Source organism: Melopsittacus undulatus, chromosome 8 (genome assembly GCF_012275295.1).
Source record: "Melopsittacus undulatus isolate bMelUnd1 chromosome 8, bMelUnd1.mat.Z, whole genome shotgun sequence".
NCBI classification, from domain to species: Eukaryota; Metazoa; Chordata; class Aves; order Psittaciformes; family Psittaculidae; genus Melopsittacus; species Melopsittacus undulatus.
The window spans coordinates 29,506,169-29,527,195 of NC_047534.1; the positions used below are offsets into that span (position 1 = coordinate 29,506,169).

Genomic DNA, 21,027 nt, shown 5'->3' on the forward strand with positions numbered 1-21,027 from the left:
GAAGAGCACTGTGAAAAGCCTGGGTGAGATCCCAAAAGAGCTGAAACACCACCGTGGCACAGCTGTCAGAATCCATGACAGCTGGAAGGACTTTGCAAATGCAACTTGTGCAGTTTTCCAGCAACTGTAAACTATTATAGTCACTAAGATGAGTACTGTAGGCTGCGTCTGATTTGTCTTGATTACACAGGTTTTTGGTTTGGTTCTTTCTAATGCATACCTGAAACATGGACAAATGCAGAAATACGGAGTTATTTTTGCAGAAAAAGGCTCCTCCCAGAGCTTAAGTGACCAAAAGATTCATATGAGCTGGAAGTACAGAGAGGAGGTGGAAGAAAGGGTGATATCCTTTCACAACAAAGGTTATTTTTACTTAAGTATCATTATCTGTTGAGCTAAGCTGCTTCTGTGACTGCAATTAACACTGCTGGGCTTTGCCAAAGAGCCTTAAAGATGGCAGCTCTGAAGGTATAATTTTACAAAAGCAGTACACCAGTGCCCTGCTTGACTTCCAAAAAGAAAGATGTCTTCGTAGACACAGTATTTGTCAAAGAAATATATGTTCAAGAAGTGCCATACTTTGCTAAATTAAGACCAGGTTGTAAATCTAGAGAGTATCTTGAACAATTCACCATGCAAGTAAGAGCTGAAAGGATCTAACATATAAAAAAACAAAACAAAACAAAAAACCGGAAAGCAAGCAAATATATCCACATTGCTGTTCTAGGACTAAGTTTTGCCCAAGGTCTCTTCCATGGGCCTCTGCTGGAAATCAAAGGCCCAGGAGATTTTTCTGAAAGCAGTAAAGGATATCCTGAGTCCCAGCCAGCAGCCTAACAATACAGCTTCCGACAGCCAAAACTGTGTGAATTGTGTTATGAACATAACTCATTAGCGCATTGTGCGCTTATGGAGCTTTCAAATAATTGTATTTTAATTGTTAAAAATATTTTATTTATGAAAGATATTATACTTTTAGCTAATAGGCTCCGACTCTGTAACAATTAAACAGTGATTTCAAATTACTCTTTATTTCTCAATATATTCAGGTAGACAGCTTTGAAAGCTATACTTTCAAAGATTAGATTGCAAAAAGTCTATTCCATACTTCACTTCCATATTATTTGTACTTCACACCTGACCAGAAAATATGGAATTTTCTTTATGATAACCTGTTCTAGGCTTCAGGAGAGGGAGAAAACAAAACAACACATCAATCCAAAACCAAACCAAAATTAAAACACTCAGCTGGTTTACATTAACCTCTCTTTGAAAACCTATGGATCTTCTGCTTTCTACCATAAAAGAGCTCAAATGCTGTTCTCTAAGCAATGTTCTGAGTGTGACATATGTGGAGCTTATCACTGCAGGACTGGATTTGTTTCTTGGCAAAAGTTATGATGTATTTGCTGCTACATCCTAACATTTGTTAGCATTCCCTGTCCCAGCTATATCTACTACATCTGACAGTGATAACTAAGGAATTACTGCAGAAAGCTATTACCTGAGCGGTGGATTTCAAAATTTTATTCTTCAGCAGCATTAACTGCATTTATGTCCAACGGATGCAATGTTTCAGTAACTTCCAGTGTTATTTACACATTATTTCTTCTTTATACTAAAACTGTAAAAGACAGAACTGTTTAAAGGATAAAAATCTATGATTTCTAAAAGAAACTCTTACCACTCTTAACAAAGTTTATCTCTCATGATAAATTGCGCTCTCATAGCACTGCTAAAGATCTACCAATTGTTTAAAACTGGGAAAATCTGTTTCTTAGACCTGTCTTTTTTTATTTTGCTTTGTTTGTGGGGTTAATTTGTTTTGGTTTTTTTGTGGTTTTTTTTTGTTACATACAATAGTTAATTTGGATTGGGGTCTTCTGATTTAACTGCAGAGGCAGACTTGTTAAGACAACTACAAATGCAAGTCTTCACACAATAATCATTCTCCCTTGTACTACATTCCCTCCTTGCATCTTGATCAGATACTGGGAAATTGCCTGCTCAATGTCATTTTTCCAGTATTAAGTGCTTCTGTGGCTTATCAGCTTTCTTGGCCCAGGAAGAGCCTGTGGTTGATTGTAACTCTTCATAGTATCAGAACGCTTTGTGTTGAAGGGACCATAAAGCTCACCTAGTTCCAGTCCCCTGCCCTGGCCAGAGGCACCTTCCACACAACCAGGTTGCTCAAAGCCCTGTTCAGCTTGGCCTTGAAAAATTCCTTAGTTACAGTAACTGTGATAGTGTTCCTTTTACTCTTCTCCATGCTCCACTGGCCCTTATGCCATCATGAGGGAAAACATTCACTGATATGTATTTGAGGGCATCACAAATTATTAAAATGCAGAATGCTTCAGGCTCACATTATTAATCCAGTTTTCTACTCCTGTTGATGTTGGAAAGAGCAAGATTAAGAGTAGCTGGTGCATACTGATCCTGTCCTCACTAATGCTAGATACTTAAAAAGGTCTTTGTACACAAGCTTCATTACCATTCTTGGAGAACTGAAGTTGTAGTCTTACTGCCTAACTGTCAAACATTAAATCTGTCACTATGACAAATATCATTAAATACCAGTAAACTTTATAAAAGAAAAAAAAATTATGGTGCTAACTCAAGGCTGTAAGCAAAATACATGCATGCCTTCCTTTCTGTGCTACCTGTAGGAGAAGAAGGAAGTAAATACAATTAATGGCTGATAATTATAAAAATACCGTGTTACTTTATATAGACCAGCATATAGCTTGCATAAACACTAAGTATCTTTCATTCAAAAGCTTTCAATTGCTGCCAAAGCACTGCAAAAATAAATTCAGTTTAAGGTAACATATACTTTTTTTTCTTTCATGGCACAGATCTGATTCAAGACAGGAAATCCTCCATTTCATGTGTAAAGGTTCCAGTTCAAGTATACCTGTGAAACAACATTAAGTAGTTCAAAATAAATGAAAAGCTTGAGTTGCATTACAAAAATATATCTATCCCTGTGATATTCCAATCACTGAAAACAAAATGTCACCGCTAATAGAATCATAGAATAGTTATGGTTGGAAAGGACCTTAAGATCATCTAGTTCCAAACCCCCTGCCATGGGCAGGGACACCTCACACTAAACCATATCACCCAAGGCTTCATCCAACCTGGTCTTGAACACTGACAGGGATGGAGCATTCACAACCTCCCTGGGCAACCCAGTACAGTACCTCACCACCCTAACAGTAAAGAATTTCTTCCTTATATCCAGTCCAAACCTCTGCTGTTTAAGTTTCAACACGTTACCCCTTGTCCTATCACTACAGTCCCTAATGAAGAGTCCCTCACCACCATCCCTGTAGGCACCCTTCAGATACTGGAAGGCTGCTATGAGGTCTCCACACAGCCTTCTCTTCTCCAGGCTGAACAGCTCCAACTTTCTCAGCCTGTCTTCATACAGACGGTGCTCCAGTCCCCTGATCATCCTCGTGGCCCTCCTCTGGACTTGTTCTAACAGTTCCATGTCCTTTTTATGTTGAGGGCACCAGAACTGCATACAATACTCCAAGTGAGGTCTTACAAGAGCAGAGGGGCAGGATCACCTTCAACATGCTGGTCACACTCCTTTTGATGCAGCCCAGAATACGGTTGGCTTTCTGGGCTGTAAGCAGACACTGCTGGCTCATGTTCATTTTCTCATTGACCAACACCCCCAAGTCCTTCTCCGCAGGGCTGCTCTGAATTTCTTCTCTGCCCAACCTGTAGTTGTGCCTGGGATTGCTCCAACTCTAAGAGTTTCTTTTAGAAATCGTAGATTTTTATCCTTTAAACAGGTGTAGGACCTTGCACTTGTCATGGTTAAACTTCAGGAGGTTGGCATCAGCCCACCTCACAAGCATATAGAGGTCCCTCTGGATGGCATTCCTTCCCTCTAGCGTATCAACCGAACCACACAGCTTGGTGTCATCGGCAAACTTGTTGAGGGCACACTCAATCCCACTGTCCATGTCAGCAACAAAGATATTAAACAAGACCAGTCCCAACACCGATCCCTGAGGGGCACCACTCGTTACTGGTCTCCAGCTGGACATTGAACCGTTGACCACAACTCTTTGAGTGTGATCATCCAGCCAGTTCTTTATCCACCGAGTGGTCCACCTATCAAATTAATGACGTTCCAATTTAGAGACAAGGATGTCGTGTGGGACAGTGTTGAATGCTTTGCACAAGTCCGGGTAGATGACATCAACTGCTCCACCCATGTCCATCATTTTTGTAGCCCCGTCATAGGAGGCCACCAAATTAGGCAGGATTTCCCCCTAGTGAAGCCATGCCGGCTGTCACCAAGCACCTTGCTGTTTTTCATATGCCTTAGGATGCCTTCCAGGAGAATCTGCTCCCAGACTTTGCCAGGCACAGAGGTGAGACTGACTGGACTGTAATTCTGTTTCCACAACAATAATTGGTCTTATGAGCAATCTGTTGTGAAGCCAAACTTCAAAAACCTAAGACAGGGGGGGAATAAAAAAATCAGGATTGGAGAGAAGGTAAAGGTGGCAAAGAGAGCTCAATCTCATTATGTCTAAACAAACTTGCACTTTAGTGTAGACTTGGCATGTTCATCACTTTTACAACAGCTCTTGAATTTCAGCTCTAATTGTGAGGTACAAATCTGTATGAAACATGGCATGAATATCTGATATGATATTCAATAATATCAATATATGATATTCAATAAAACAACACCTTGAAAGTGCTTGAGCCAGAAAATTTCTGGTCCTTGTATTATAGAAGTTATACGATAGCCACTTAAAATTTGTAAAAAGCAGGCTACTTAGTTAGGTGCAGTCACCAGGAGCCAGTTCACAAATTATGAGCAAAGAAAACCAGAATCAAGTTTATCAGCAAATATAAGCATACATCTAAACTGTGTCAAACTTGAGAACAGACTATTAGTAGCAAGTCCTCTCTGATGTGACTGATTTTGTAAGCATGTGGTTTCCATTGTGCAGCAGATCTGCACATTAAATGGACAGAAAAATCCTTCACAAATTTATACTAGGCTGGGTGGGGTGCTAAGGCTGAAGCCCAAGTATTGGGAATTGATGAACAAATTCAGTTCGCCAAATAAGCAGCAGCATAGCTTGATAAGCCATAAAGCCTTCTATATACTTAATGTTCTTCCAAGCACAAGCAAGTTTCTCCAGAGTACTTTCTAACAGAGTACACAGAGGCACAATAATTTATCTAGTAAGTACAATTTCAAAAATCAACTCATTAATGTTTCCTGAACTGAAGGTGATACAAACACGACAGCACAGGTCTGCTGAATGCGAAACCCATTAACAGTCCTCTAAGAACTGTATTTCTCCCTCCTTTTGCAGAGTGAATATTTTTTCCACTGGTCTTTCACCTAATAGAGAAATCTTATCAACACTATTCCTATATGCAAATATTTCCTCAGAGCAGCTGAAACAGTATATAGATTCTAGAGAAGTACTTTTTCCTCAGGAAAATACATAAAACTAAATCATGATAAATTCTGAAAGAGCACCCAAATATATTCTGTAGTCACAAATTGTGCTGACCAATGATTTCTCCCTCACATTCAGCACACAGGTAAAGTTTTTCCTCCTAAAAGGCAAATTAATTTAAACTTACATGATAATCAAACTGTATTTTTAGAGAATACTGATGCTAACGTTATAAATAAAATCTAAACTGCACCTACCTTCCCATTTTACCTATTATAGAATCTAGGAACCACAAACAAGAGCCATCACAATATGTGGTGGCATAACATGTATTTGTCCATATGAGTAATCTATGTCAAGTATGTTTTTCTGTGAATTATTATGTTTACTGATTTGTATCAGTGAAAGATGAGAAATATTTCCAGTGAGGTCAATCCTACTTCCCTGAGAAAAAAAACAAAACAAACCCACAAGAAACAGCAGCAGCTGCTTGGCAAGACTCTGCTAGAATGGTAACATGGTCTCTGAGCACTCTTGTTCAAGCAACGGAATTGATTACTGATGAATGCTAACACAGCAACAGCACTGACAACTGTATCACCTATACTGTCTAGCAAGCAAGCTGTTTGCTCATGGTGGCCACTTCTTTAATATAGAGCTCTTCCAAAATTATTTTTGCACGAGTTGTACTTCTAAAGTAGTATTAAGGAAGCAGTCTACTGTGTCTGAAACTATGAAACATTTACAACTGGCAAAGATCTGTTAGTAAGGAGAATTTGATACAGCAGTAGCATGCAAACTTATTGTTAAATCTACCTGAAACTAAGAACAAAAAAAAATATTTCTTAAATAATATCCACCCACTAACAGGTTCATCTCTTGATGAGTGATAGTCATAATTCAAAAATGAGTATGAACAGGTTCTATAGTTCATTCTGCAAAATTCTCATCACTCTGTACATTAACAGACTGTTAAAAATGGCAGTTATATCTAAAAGAATGGAGAATGACCAATCTGAATTAAAAAAACATCGACAAGGGAAAGGTAAAAAGGAAGTTCCTACATAGCTGAGAAGACAAGAGTGAAAAAACAGAAGAGATAAAATTCTGTAAAAATCATCATATAAAAAGTTACAAGAACTGGAAGGAAAAAGGAAAAAGGAAAAAGGAAAAAGGAAAAAGGAAAAAGGAAAAAGGAAAAAGGAAAAAGGAAAAAGGAAAAAGGAAAAAGGAAAAAGGAAAAAGGAAAAAGGAAAAAGGAAAAAGGAAAAAGGAAAAAGGAAAAAGGAAAAAGGAAAAAGGAAAAAGGAAAAAGGAAAAAGGAAAAAGGAAAAAGGAAAAAGGAAAAAGGAAAAAGGAAAAAGGAAAAAGGAAAAAGGAAAAAGGAAAAAGGAAAAAGGAAAAAGGAAAAAGGAAAAAGGAAAAAGGAAAAAGGAAAAAGGAAAAAGGAAAAAGGAAAAAGGAAAAAGGAAAAAGGAAAAAGGAAAAAGGAAAAAGGAAAAAGGAAAAAGGAAAAAGGAAAAAGGAAAAAGGAAAAAGGAAAAAGGAAAAAGGAAAAAGGAAAAAGGAAAAAGGAAAAAGGAAAAAGGAAAAGGAAAAAGGAAAAAAGGAAAAAGTAAAAAGGAAAAAGGAAAAGAAAATCCAAGCCCCAAACAAACAGCAACAAAAAGAACCAAATTAATCAAATCAAAACAAAACCACAAACACACCACCAAATAAACTCAACCAAAAGCTCTGCTGTCACTCTGTGACTGTGTAAGTATCTACACTTTTTTGGATAAGGTTCTACATTAGTTGGTCCGGAAATCTGGACAGGAATATCACGAGAACAGGCTTTCTGATGACATTTTAGATACTCCCAGGTTATAAGCCTGTCAGGAATAATGCAAGAGCAGCCGTTTTCTATAGTATTTTGGTACTTTGATTCTAACTCCAGTAAAAGAGTAGGAACTGCAGAGCATTTGAACTTTACAGGCAGTGATCAGTAATAACTCCCCATTCCTTACCCATGCACAGTAACAGTACAGCCTGTATTTTGGGGAATGCAAGAGGACTTTAAAAAAGTGTTGTTGCTATTTAGAACAAACACCTTACAGGAGTCATAGCATTATGCAGTTTGTTACCAAATGGTTTTTCTAATAAAGATCAAGTACCTTTCTTGAGCACTGTGTTGTGACTTCATACACAGGAATTCCTGCAGCTTACAGATATGGTTGGTAAATAAAACAGGATGTTACAAAGGCTGCCTTCCTTACACAAACAAGGTGAAAAAAATGGTGAATTCACTGAAAGACTGTGAAAAGGGATCTTCTATCACTAATGATAACATGACAACTACATTTTGGAAGGAAGTAAAATAAAAGACTGATTTTAGCTTAGCTATCCCTTAAAACTAGATACAAAAATAGAGGTAGTTACATTCCTTCAAATGATCATATAACTAGAATTTTCACATATAAATCTTTCACTTCTTTGAAAAACATGCAACTTAAAAACAAGTCTTCTGATAAACATGTCCCCATGCAATCAGGATAAAGCAAGCTGAAAAGTCTACTGGGAGAAGATTTCTGGGCTAGACACCTTTTTATATCATTCATATAGGTTTGCTGAGCAAGGATTATTATATTTTTTGTTTTATTATAACATGTACTCTCAGGTTACATGTGGAAACCATGGTAAGTTCTTTCAGAGGTCTGCAGAGAAGTGGGAATCATTCTCTTCAACATCTGGGGATCCAGACAGCTTTGGAAAGGCAGCAGTCCAAGACTCAGCACAACAAATGTAGCAAAGATGTACTTGGTTGCTGCACAGAAATTACACTAGATAAAAAAAGAGTCAGTGGGATCAGATGGAATAAACACAAAGGAAATGAAAATAATTACACCTGAAATGTTTTTATTTTTCTTTTGCTGTTTTAAGCTGGAAAACAAGGTATAGATACTGGCAAATTCACAAAATCTTCTCTTTGAAAGCTGAGGTTCTCCAACAGTGGAGCAGGAACAGCAGCTGAATCTCTTCAAACAGCATTTGCTTGGTAACTTGGTGACCTTTCTGTTAAGCCCGAAGGGCAACAAACACACAGAATCCATACAACCCATGACATCTTCAAATACTGGAAGTTGCTAACCAAGTGCTCAGTGTCAGGAGACAACTCCCTCTGTGGAACTAATTATTTCCCACTAGAGGACACTTAAAATCTCTCTTGAGAGTCAAGAAAAAGATTTTCAGCAATCAGTTGAAAGTTATCCCCATTGGAAACCCAACAGAAATCACGTCTAACCACATTTGTGGTCCCTTTCTTGGCATGACATACACCCAAGAAACCTAGAGCTCTGTAAAATGGTCACCTTCTAGGAAACCTCAGCCGATTTAGAAAATTACCACATGTAATCCTTTTGACATATTCAGCATGCTAAGAATTTAAGTGCTTGCTTTAAAAAGTTACAAACGGATTCTGGCAATCCACATATATTTCTGGGAGCTTTTCCAGTTCAAAAACCTGCTTGCTCACACACACGTAAGATCATGTGGTGTTTTGTGAGGAACACATTAACTATTACGCTTAGTCAATGTGACAGAAATATTGCCGATCTGCTTTATTTTTACATTAAGCAGTACACACTCCCCTTCCTATATGAAGCCACATATTAATATTCTTTATTAAATGGATACAAATAACATTAGGCATGGTAAATAATTACTGAGCACCCTCTTTGTCACACCTTTCAAAAGGAGTAGTAACGTGGACACAGTGGACAAAAGATGTTTTCTCCAACGCATACTTTCTTTCCAATATCTTCTTGCTGATCACTAGGTTTTTTTCCCTGTCCATTTGTAATCCCCTTTAAATCACTGCGGGTTTTGCAGACTCATGGCCTTGTTTTTGCTCTGATTATCTTTCCTACAGTTTCACTAAGTATGTGGAACTGCATAGAGTATACTACTTGTCACCTCAAGGATTTTGTAGGATTGAAGACTAAAATGCAAAATGTAGTCAGAACTAAAGAAAAACAGTTGGTCCCTAACACTTCCAATAAGCCATTTTTTAAACTGGGCAAGAGTGGTACAGTTTAAAAAAGCTTTTGATGAGTAGCATTAGCTTAAATTTCATCTGTTTCATGTCAGTTAATATGTTTCTTATTCTGCAAGAACCAGACTCGCATGTATATTCCTGTTGCAACCCTGAGACATGCCGTAGGATATTCAGCTGCCAGACCTCCGGCTCAGTTCTGCTAACATCAAAACTGACCTACAGTACCCTTAGTTTTCCATTTGGTAGATTATTACAAAAATATATTCCAGTATTCTAAATTATGTTTATTCCAAGAACACACACACACAAAAAAAGACCATTTTTACATCTAAGAAAATTACGTGATTAAAGACTGAGAGATTTTCATACAATGCTGAAAACATATGCAGTTTCCATCAGCATCCCAACTCCCTGTGGACTGCATTCAATTTTATTCTACTAATCCCTGAATCCCCATCCCAAATTTGACTGATTCCTCTTGCATGAACTCTTTATTTCACACTAGCTGGAAATCTTAAATGTTTTCAGCTGTGCCCATCAGTGGGTGTCCTTCAGCTAGAGAATTGTTAACATAGTCAGACATCACAGAAACACTCCAAGTTGCTTCAAAAACCCACTAGGTGCTATTTTTTATCTTCACCTTTTACATCAAACTGACCCTCTGGATTCCAAGTGCTGGAAATTATGGGAAAAAAATAAAAAATTACCCTGTATGTCAAAAAGCAGCACTGTGAATAAGCTGTTTTCTTTTCCAACTTCAAAACCAAAATGTTTTTCTTTTAAATGATCTACCAGACTTTCAGATTCAACAGCCCATCATAAGCCACTGTGATTTCATTCTGTAAGTACGCTAGAGCTAATTTGCAGTTTGACAGCTAAAAATTTCCTGGCCCTTTTACTCATTACCAATAATGCTAAATAAATACTGAATACATATAAAATACATATTTTTTTTCTAAATAAGGAATGTATGTCATCAAATTGACCTTTGTTAGAAAATAGGCAGTTTGTAGCCTTACAACACTTATTAACAATAGGATGCTAACAAATGAAACAAGGTGGTAAATACGAAGCTTGTTTATAACAAGACTGCACAAAAAATATACTGTAATGACCCTGTATTCAACATCCTGTAATAGCCCATTGTTCCTCTCTATTACTCTCACATTCAGCATTTTTTTTAATAGCGGATGCATGGCAGCAAAGGAATCAATGTGATGTGGAATAGCACGTGCACAAATCATGCCATGTAACAGATGTGACAGAAAGACTCTGGCACACTGAGAGAAGTCTTGAGCGGGCTGTTAACTGGATGTGAAGCCTTACAAAACAACCTCACATCTTTGCATAACTTGAATAAGAGATAAATATTTACCATAAATGTCTGAAGGATTTGTAAACCCGGAAAAACAGAAGAACCATTTTATCTACGAAGGACACAAATGACATGGAGAATGGGAATGAAAAAGGAAAATCAAAGGCTTCATTTCTGAGAAATTACTGAGTCTTATAATCACATTTAAAGTTACCACAGAAGCAGAAATAGGAAGAACCTTTCCCTTCTATAAGTGAAGAGACAGTGTAGTAATAAGTATCTTCATGAGTGACAACTATTTCACCTTCACCCACATGAGAAACAATGAACCACCACAACTACTGGCATTTTAACTAGGTTGTGTATTGAAACCTGGCATCTGCTTTTGCTGCCAAATTAGAATACTGAATAGACACTATTATGAATTCATGTCAAACACAAAACTCCACCTATAGATTTCACACCATCTGAAGGAATCTTTCAGATTATCAAAGTGGCTATGTATGTAAAGAAATGGCTTTTGACTGGCCACAGGACACCTGACTCAGCTTTGTCTCTGCAGATAGGAGGTCATATAAAAGCAACATAATTTTATTTCATTTGTTCACAGTTCACTTTCCTATGGTAACTACATTTTGAGGTTCAGATTTATTTTCTTTGTGCATTTCTCATTCATTCCATCATTATATCTTCCCTGCTACCAGACTTCATTGTTTTATTGTTACTTGGTGCTCAAGGAAGGAGGAATTGGACAACCATCCTGTGTAAAAGTTGTAAATGTTTAAAAATATAACAGCTTGGAAATGTAAGAAACAGAAGGGCTGAGGAAATTAAAAAAAAAATAATAAAACAAACCTCTGGCATAAGATGTCCCAAATTCCTGTAGGGCATAATGTTATTTTTGAACACTTTGGCTTGGTAAATGCACATTCCCTGAAGAAGCTGAGGTTTTACAGATAACTGTCTATCATGCCAGTCTGCCTTCACTGGACAAAATGTATTTCAACAGCGTCTTTCCCCCTTTCCTAACCTGACTTTAAAAGCTTACTGCAATTAGTCCCTGAACTCTGCTTTGAATCTGGGCTCTTAGGTGCTGACTTCACCCTAACTGTATGCACTTCACCTTAAGGATAGCAGTACACATTGACATACTCCAGTTCCCCAGTGCCCCTGCAAGTATTTTGCCATCCTTTCAACAAACCTTGAATTACTGCCATGTCCTTCACTGGGCTGTAACATGACTCTAGGAAAAGCTTAGCTTGTCAGCAGGCTATTTGATCTCTGTAGCTCTAAATAAAAAGCATCCAGTTAAGCTGCATTCGCTGAATTCTAGCCTTGGATTGCATGCACAGTTTTTAGAAGAGGGATCTTCTCTAGAGAAGAAATTCTACAATCCCTTCTGAGATAACTGGGGAAGAAGAAAACAAGACCTAGGCCCAGAAGCTATCTCGGTGGTTTAGTTTAAAAGGTTAAAAACATCTGAATGATGTTTTTCCACCTAGTTTCCTAGGAACTCTGCAAATGCTGAGATAGCACATCCAACATGTAGGGTGGGGAGACAAAAGGCTCCTTTGAGACAGTGCTGTGACTTCCATAATCAATCTAAGAATAAAACTGTCAAGACTTGAAGACTGCTCAAATCATCCCCTTTAGCAAGAAATTAAGCATTTACAGAAAAAAACATAAATTTAAATTAATATAAATGAATACCCAATGAGTATACTCCAAACAGAATTGTTTGATCTTCCAAATATAACCATTACTCTTGTTTTATAGAAAACCTACACTGTAGTAGCAAATAAACAAATTTGCTATTTCTACTTTGCTCATTGGTGTTAATGTTAATTACACTTACAACATAACAGTCAAACAATTATAGAAAGGATATAATCTTTCTAATCTCCCTTAGTGAAAACTGATGGAGTATGACATTCCCCGGCATTGTGAGGCAAGGAGAACACTTGAATATCAATGTTCAACTTGGTGGGAGTTCTTACTCTCATTTCTGTATTGGTTTCCAACGTTTCTCTTCTCTAGGACTATAATTTTCTCTGTTTGTTTTCAGCAGAAAGGCTTTTATTTCCTGATGTACATACATGATTAACAGATTAGAAACATTTCCCTTCCACCCCCCCAAACCCTTTTTACTCAATGCTTCTGAAACACAGAGGGGGAAGTGCAGGAAAAAAGGAAAAACAAAAACCCAAACAGCACAAAAAAAAAAAAAGCCACCAAAACAAAAACAACAACCCAACACAAATCCCATACTACACTGGCACGCACATAACCACAAGAAAGGCTACAATTTCGTTCACTGTTCAGGTGCCTGCTTAAACATTTTAGCTTTTTCCAGTTCCTGCTAGCTACATAGAAATAAAAGCGCAATTCTGGTGGCCTTTAATGTATTATGATACAATAAACATCATATTTAATAAAAAATGAAGAACACAGAATGGTGGCCATGCAAAGAATAATTGAATGGCATTCAGGAAAGGACCTTTATTTGGCTTTCCTGAACTTGTTTAAACTAACTTTTTCCTGACTAAATGCTAGGTCAATTTAAGAAAGTTTACCAATCATGATACTCTGTTATGGTACACACATCTGGTGTTCCTCTTCAAGGAAAATGACTAGGAACAATATAAATTACAATATATACTCATTTATGGAAAGGGTTCTCACTCCCACCTCCCCCTTCCCAGAAACTAGCTATGTGAAGACACATTTCTCTTTGAGAGGAAGGATAAGGCAGAGGTTAATTTCATCTGAATAAGCCAGTGTAGGATAAGCTTTTGGAAATATTGTCAAAGTCACATTTTTAATGCCTGGCAAAGTGACTCATTCAGAGTCATCACAGGAAAGGAAGTTGAACAGAATAAAAAATGGAACAGGATGGGGGCTTAAAAAGGAGAAAGAAGTGAGAGAAAGAGTGAGAGAAAGGAAATGTGTTTATTCAAAGTGGCTTGAGGTTTCAAGTTCTGTGACTGAATGATTTTTTTAATATATATGTAAAATATCTAAACACATGTAAAAAATATATGTACACACATTTATGCAGGTATAAAAATGCACTTATGTATGCACGTATGTAGAAAAATCAACTTGTTTCTATTGGAAAACAGACTTGTATTTGGTGATGGCCTTCCAAATCTGTCTGCTGAGGTACTTGTTTTAGTACAAGGTGGCATTAGCATGGTATGGGAAACAAACAAGAATCCCCTCTGGAAATCCACAAATATTTTACGATCGTGCTCCAGTTCCACACAACATGGAATCCACAGAATGTGGAGTTATACACTGATGTAAAACTCCACCACAATGCAACAAACACATTCCCTAAAGAAACTCTCTGTGCGATAAATTTTTTTTTCCCTTCCACCCATCCCCCCAAAAAACCCCAAAGCACTGATTTTTTTGTCCCAGCAACTCAGTGAAACCGAAAGATGTTTCTCTTCTCCAAATATTTTTACTGTGAAACTTTGGATAATTAGTCATGTATCATTTCAATTTTAGCTAATTCAAACAGAGTAACAGTATGTAGACTGTTTCAGTAAATATGTTCACTTGCAGAAGACTAGTGTAGATCACCTCCTTGTATTCATCATAACTGAAAACACATTGTCTGTGTAACCAGAATTTCCACTGATGAAAAGAATAATTCTGTTTCCTGAAGAAGGTGATAAAAATAATTTTTAATATAATACAGGCAATATTCAACTCATTTCCAGCTCTTTATGTTTCGGAATTGACACCCATGAGTAAAATTTAGCATTGTATAGTCCAATAATAACTTCTGTGTCATTTTTCATGTTCAAAGGGATACACAGTTTGATGAACACTACCCGTTAAATCATGTAATCAGAAAAAGAAACTTGAAAAAGGCTTGCATGGTCAAAAACTCATCCTGGGAAGATGTATTAGAACAAAGACTTCCAAATTCTACATCTTACCTCCCAAAAAAATTTGTCTCCACTTGCAAAATGTTCCTTATTTAATCCCCAGAGTGAAACCTGCTGGATTTCACTAACAGAAACAGAACAGCAGATATCCTCTCCTACAGAACATTTCAGGATAATAATTGCAAAAATACGCCCTTTTAGTAATAAAGGGTTGCAGAATATCCTACTTTTTGCTTCATTCAGGGCAGTAAGTAAATACATACATGCAAACACAGAGGAAAGTAAGATGATGACTAAGGGTATTACTCGCTTCCGAAATATGTATTTTAAAGTTTCTATCTAGGAAGGATCATAGAGCACAACACTGGCAGACAAACTATACCTATTCTGATAATATTAGATTTTTTACAGCCTATATGAATTAGTTTTTATATACTACGTTCTCAGTACATCTTCTGCTTTAATGAAACTCTACCGGTATTGCCACTACTAAAATAATGCAAAATTTATTAACTTTCATATGCAAGATTTTACCACTGAAGTGGGTGAGAAAACAAAGGGGAAAACCTAAATGGTAACACAAAGAGTGACATTTTATGCACATACAAGCATCAAGGCTGTGCAGTTTTAAAGCACCGAATTATCAAAGAATACATGGAAAACATTATACAGTTTTTAGGAACTAAGAAGATATTCTGCCTAAATACAGCTAACTATATGACCGTATATGGTGTAGCTGCTTTGAATAATTAAATACGCCCCCACTCATCCCTGTGTTTTGCTCCTTGCCCTTGGTATTAAATGGGAAGTCAGACTGGGACAGGCTTTGTTAAACCAAAGTCTGTCGCTAATTTTGTTTGGGATATTTTTTAATTAAGGCCTCCATGATCCAGGCATATATCCAGAAATAAAACAATGTTTTATTTTCTAAAATTCAATTAGTATCTTAGTAGTCAGCTACAGCTTAACAGTGGCCAAAACTGTAACAAAAGCCTTGGGTGGTATATATGCCATATTAAGAGGTAACAGCTTCAGAGACACATGCAAATCTACACCAGCTGAAAATATGTTTTCTTAAAATGAGTAAATTGCTTCTCTCATTGAAAGTCTTTTTTAATGCATTACATTCAGTTAAGCACATTTCAAATGCATCTTTCTGAGGAAAAGCAACTCTAAATAAACCACTTCTGTTCTTTTGGACAGTGTATACTGCAACCATGATTGAAAGTGTTTGCACAGAACTAGGGCAGGAAAAAAATTACTTTGCCGGGAAAATGTAAACAGTATAAACAAGCTTGGGAGACTAAGGCAGATATGCATGAAAGCTAACTGGAAAACAAAACTCTGAAAATGCAGTTCAATTTTGCCCAGACTCTCAAATAGGGCAAAAAGAGAAAGTATTGCTAAAAACACATGCTATAATGGAAACAAATTCAATAAGAAGATCTGATATTGTACTACACTGGCTGTGCAACTGTCCATTAAGATAACATCTAAGTAAAAAGGCTAATTTTTGCTGCCCTTTATGGAAGTGTATTACAGTGAAAACATCAGAACTGCCAGCATGGGTGCAAGAAAAAAAAAAAAATTGGTTGTGAAAACCCATGGAAATCTTTCTCCTTTTTCTTTTAAATATCAAAAGGAAACTACACTCAAAGGTATTCACTTTAAAATATTAACACTCATGACTCACAGTTCTCTAAACAAAGGATGAGGTTCAGGACTAATTTACTTTGAAAGTCTTTTTAAAAATGTGTATCACTTTAGTTGGTATGTTAAGAATAATAAAAAACAGTATTGTATAGACCTGCATATATTGCACATATGTACACAGAAATAAGGTATTACATTATATGTCTAAAACACAAACACACTTTCAGATTTCTTTTACTGCTTGAAGTTACTTGTAAACCCACATCAGTTTTAATAATAGAAGTATTCACTCTGTCCTTGACAACAGTAGTATCAGGAATATAGTTAATTCCAGAGCTCTGACAATTTGCTATACCAAAGACTTACAGTATTTCCCAGTAACAAAACAGTTATGTGAGCCACTAAGAGACTGTTTTCAACAACCGTAAAGCTAAACAAAGGAAACCACCACATATGAAACCCATGGCTACGTGAGCTTTATAACAGAGATGACCATAACACTGAGTTAATGCCAATATTGTGTATACACCCTATAAGAATGACAGCTAATCAGAAGCACGGAAGGAATTTTGCTAGCAGATCAAGAACACTATAAACACATTGGGAACAGATGGGATCAACTTCTTAAGTTTTGTTTTCCTAACTGCAGTCTTGGATTTCTCATTGGAGAAGTTCCTTCAATTGCTTTCATAAATAACTTTTATTCAGCATTCACTATAGAAGTAGCTACATATATACTTTTGAAACATCACTGTGTAAACACTTTTATTAAAAACGTATTGATAGCAATAGCATTTTCCAAATGGCAGTGGATGGGGTTTGAAATTTTATACATATGATTTTGTGAACTCTTGGGCCCAATCCTACATAGCAAGCTATGTACATGCAAGAATGCCATTTGAAGCAGCCGATTAACCTGCATGCACAGAACACAGAATTAAGTTTGAAGTATACTGGTGGTGAAGGAAACGCATGTGTGCTTTCCTCCCTCAGCTTTCTTTGCTCTTAATCTTATCCTAGTCTAAACGTGGACTGCAATACCCAGACAGCCCACAGAACAAAACTGCATTCCCAGAGTAAGCCCCTTTATTTGGTCATGTAAGACATTAGTCACCCAGAATGAGACATGCAGATTTTTGTTTTTCAACCTAAGCATTCAAAAATCGCACAAGTTATCAAAAAAACAGCTTCCAACGAACTGCAGGATGCAAGCAACTGGGTAGGTGATGTATGCAAAATTCCTTCAACAGAGAAATATACACATTTAGGAATATCTAGACCTTTTGACAATCAGTGGAAAAAAAATCCCACTGGTTCTCAGTGGGCCAGGTTTTCAACAGTTGTATTGCATCAGAAAGAGCCTATTCAAAGGGAGAAATATTACATTTCTTGATTCAGAGCAAAATTACAGCTGATCAGGAATTCAGAGCACAGTAACATCTGACATCGACAGGACACACATCATGCAATTCCTGAACTTGCAATGCACACTGTATATTCAGGTACCCAGTTTTGCCTGCTAAAAAGTTCAATCATGCTGTTCTACATCACTATCCTGCCACTGTTTTTGCTTAATCTGCAAATAATGTAGATTCTGGCATCAAACCTGCAAACACACATATGGCCTGGTACTTTCTATGTGGGCAGTCACAAACTAATTACTTGAGAAGAACGTAAGTATCTATATCATTTTGCTGCAATACTTCTTAAGACAGTGTCTCCTACTGTACTGATCATTAAAACAACATGAACGCATTCTCTCCCAAGTGTCCTCTTTTTGATTTAGTATCACCATGTGCCTTTTGTGCTGAAGACTTTCAGTCATATAAAGACTTTGGGATTGCCCTATATGCAGTGAATTCAATGAGAGTTTAAGTAGACTACAAAAATTTATACTATGAAAATACAAATTATTATTTTTAATTGAGAATTTCAGACAGCATCACAGCATGGGTACTTTTAAAGAAAGACATGGATTCTGATCTGGTCTTACTCATATTTATGCAGATCTAATGTGTCTCCTACCAATCCACTGAAAGGATCTCAGATTCAAAGCACAACAATGTGCCTTTAGCACATCACTGATCCAAAAAGGTTTAAACTGCTAGATGCATTATTACTGTAAATGAATATCAAAATCTCCAACATGACGGGAAAACCCTATACCGGCACAATTGTAAGAGCAGCAAAATCTGACACCAAGTATCTGGCATAAATTTACTAAGGCAGAGCACAAAAAACCTCAGCTATTTTTATCATTATTTCAACCCTGGACCCTATAAGTTATATGGCTAACTAAACAAATCATTGTAGAGTAAATTCAAGTGTAATTTATAGCCTATATTATTTCTAAACTATCTTTCAAAAACAAGTTTTCCTGATTCTACAGATCCATTGCTTACATACACACAAGCAAATGGCTAGAAGTAGCAATCTCAGTAATGCAATTGTATGTGTAAAACCAGAGGATATCACATTTGTTTCGGAAAGATGAGGAAGTGGCAAGACTCTCAACTAACACTGGAAGGCACAGAATCACACACCACTGTGCAATAGTTTCTCAAGGAAACAAAATAGTGGACAATTACATTTCAATAAATAACTTCGGTGTTTGCCCTAAAGAACTCTAACAATAACACCCCAGCATATGTACAAGCTTCAAACTCCACCAAACTTTTTCTCTAGCAAACAAAGTCTAAACATAACAGAAGCTTTATCTTAGTTGTGCAATTACAACACAAAATCTAATTCTGAAATAACTCGAGTATGACTTCTTTCAGGTAGAATGTCTGTAAGATTAAAGGAATATTCAGTAAGAAAATCTATACCACTTTATCACCTAGTCCAACCTCTCTTGAAAGAGCTCCAGCAGTACTGAATGAGTCCTAAGGACCATTTTCAAACCAAATAGTCTCTAATTCTCTCCAGCTGCAAAGACAGAAACTTGGTTAGTTTATATCACAATTTTTAGACAAAATCCTTTAAGTTTTTTTATACCTTAAGATTTAAGTATTTTCATGTCCCTTTCTACCTATTTATCACTTATTACTTCTTAAACGATGTAACACTAGTTATAAAATCAGCTCAACGTTTCACTCCCTAAAAAATAAAAGAAGCCTTTCACCCTTTCTCCCTGCAGATTACACATAACACGCTGAGGTTAATGCAAAGCATGTACACATACGTAACTACAAATGCGTTCAGACAGCACATAAACCCCTGTTCTCCGGGACAATAATGAAACGGTTTTGATCAGTACTCACCACACCGAGTTTACACAGAGATGGTTTCAGATAAATCAGTTCTATTTCCCTTTCCAGTGAGGGAGAAAGATGTTTCCTTCCCTCTCTCCCCCTTAGCCAGTTCAGAGGGTTGCGACAGCCTGCTCCTCCCGCTGGGTATAATCCTATTGCAGAGCGCGCTGGTTGCGCTGACCCGCGTCGAGAACCCGTCGAACTATGAGCGCAGAGCGGCGGCGGCAGCCGCGTAACATCAACGTTTCCTGTGACATCACCCTGACCCCGCCTATACACTGCTTTCGCTAACTGCTCCCTCTGTTAACGGCGCATCCCGAGGAAGCCCGGCTGTTTTTTCACTACGGGCGGCACCGAGGCGATACCCGGCCCGGTTGCCGGAGCTTATCTCCCGCTGCAGAGCCTGGCGGCAGCTCCTTCACTCCGAGCAAAAGCTGGCGCTATGCAACAGGATCGGGAAAAACTCACTCGCTCCCTTAGAGAGAAGACCACGGGGCCTGTCTTTGCATGTACCGGGAAGTGAGAGTCGTCCTACTCCTCGAACTAGACACAAAGAAATGAATAGGCTCGGACCTCTATGCAGAGACAAATAATACACAACAATATTCCACCTCAGTATGACTGACCTGGCCTACCTCTGCCAGCAAACCACAGGGGCTGCATTATGCCTTATAACGTAAGTGCTGAAAAACACTACAGAGGCTTTCATTCCTCTAACGTAAAACTGCATTAAAGGTCAGAATCAGATTTTCAGATTAAAGCAAGTGCATAATTTAAAGTACCACTTTGTTTTATATCCAAGAAAGCAAGCAAACAACACTCAAACAAAGAAAACCCACACCCTCTGCTTGACTTTGAAATATAAATACCTGTTTTCTACAGGTAGCAGGAATATTGCTGCACAGATGTCTAGGTTACATTTCTTTAAATGCCAGTGATTTGAAAGCACAAGTATAAGCTACCCAATTTGAAAACTGGCATAACTGAAGACAAAACAAAATTAATGACAAATTTTCTACTAGCTTCAAAGGATTTTGCATCAGGACCTAAAAATGTTTCTTTGAGAGTATTTATCATTTGTTGTTTCTACAACTGACACCTGTGCTATAGGCAGAATCTGTGCTCTCCAGGTGAACAAGTGGCTGCTGAGTGCATAAGCTGAACAAATGGGGAGTTCATGAAGCACAGAGCTCTAATAGTAACACCTGTGACACAGCACTCTGTGTGAGGCCATAGGGACCTCCCAAAGGCCCTGTCCTAATTGCACATCCAAAATATAACTGTTTCATTTGCTCATGAAACAAGGTAAAATACTCTGCTTGCTTCTCACTACCTGTTGCTCATCTGCACTCTTTACCAGCAGAGACATTTGTGTAACATGCCGTGAACTGCAGGAAGGCCACTGAAAACCAAAAGCCAGGGT

General features: G+C 37.5%; 1 protein-coding gene across 1 annotated transcript in view; it reads right to left on the reverse strand.

Annotated features, from left to right (window-relative positions):
* Positions 1-19,792, reverse strand: part of CALCRL (calcitonin receptor like receptor) — an 83,394-nt gene extending 63,602 nt beyond the window's left edge. The window contains exon 1 of the mRNA XM_005145594.3: positions 19,614-19,792. The gene's annotated coding sequence lies outside the window, so the exon portion shown is untranslated. The remainder of the gene's footprint in view (positions 1-19,613) is intronic.
* Positions 19,793-21,027: the final 1,235 nt, after the last annotated feature.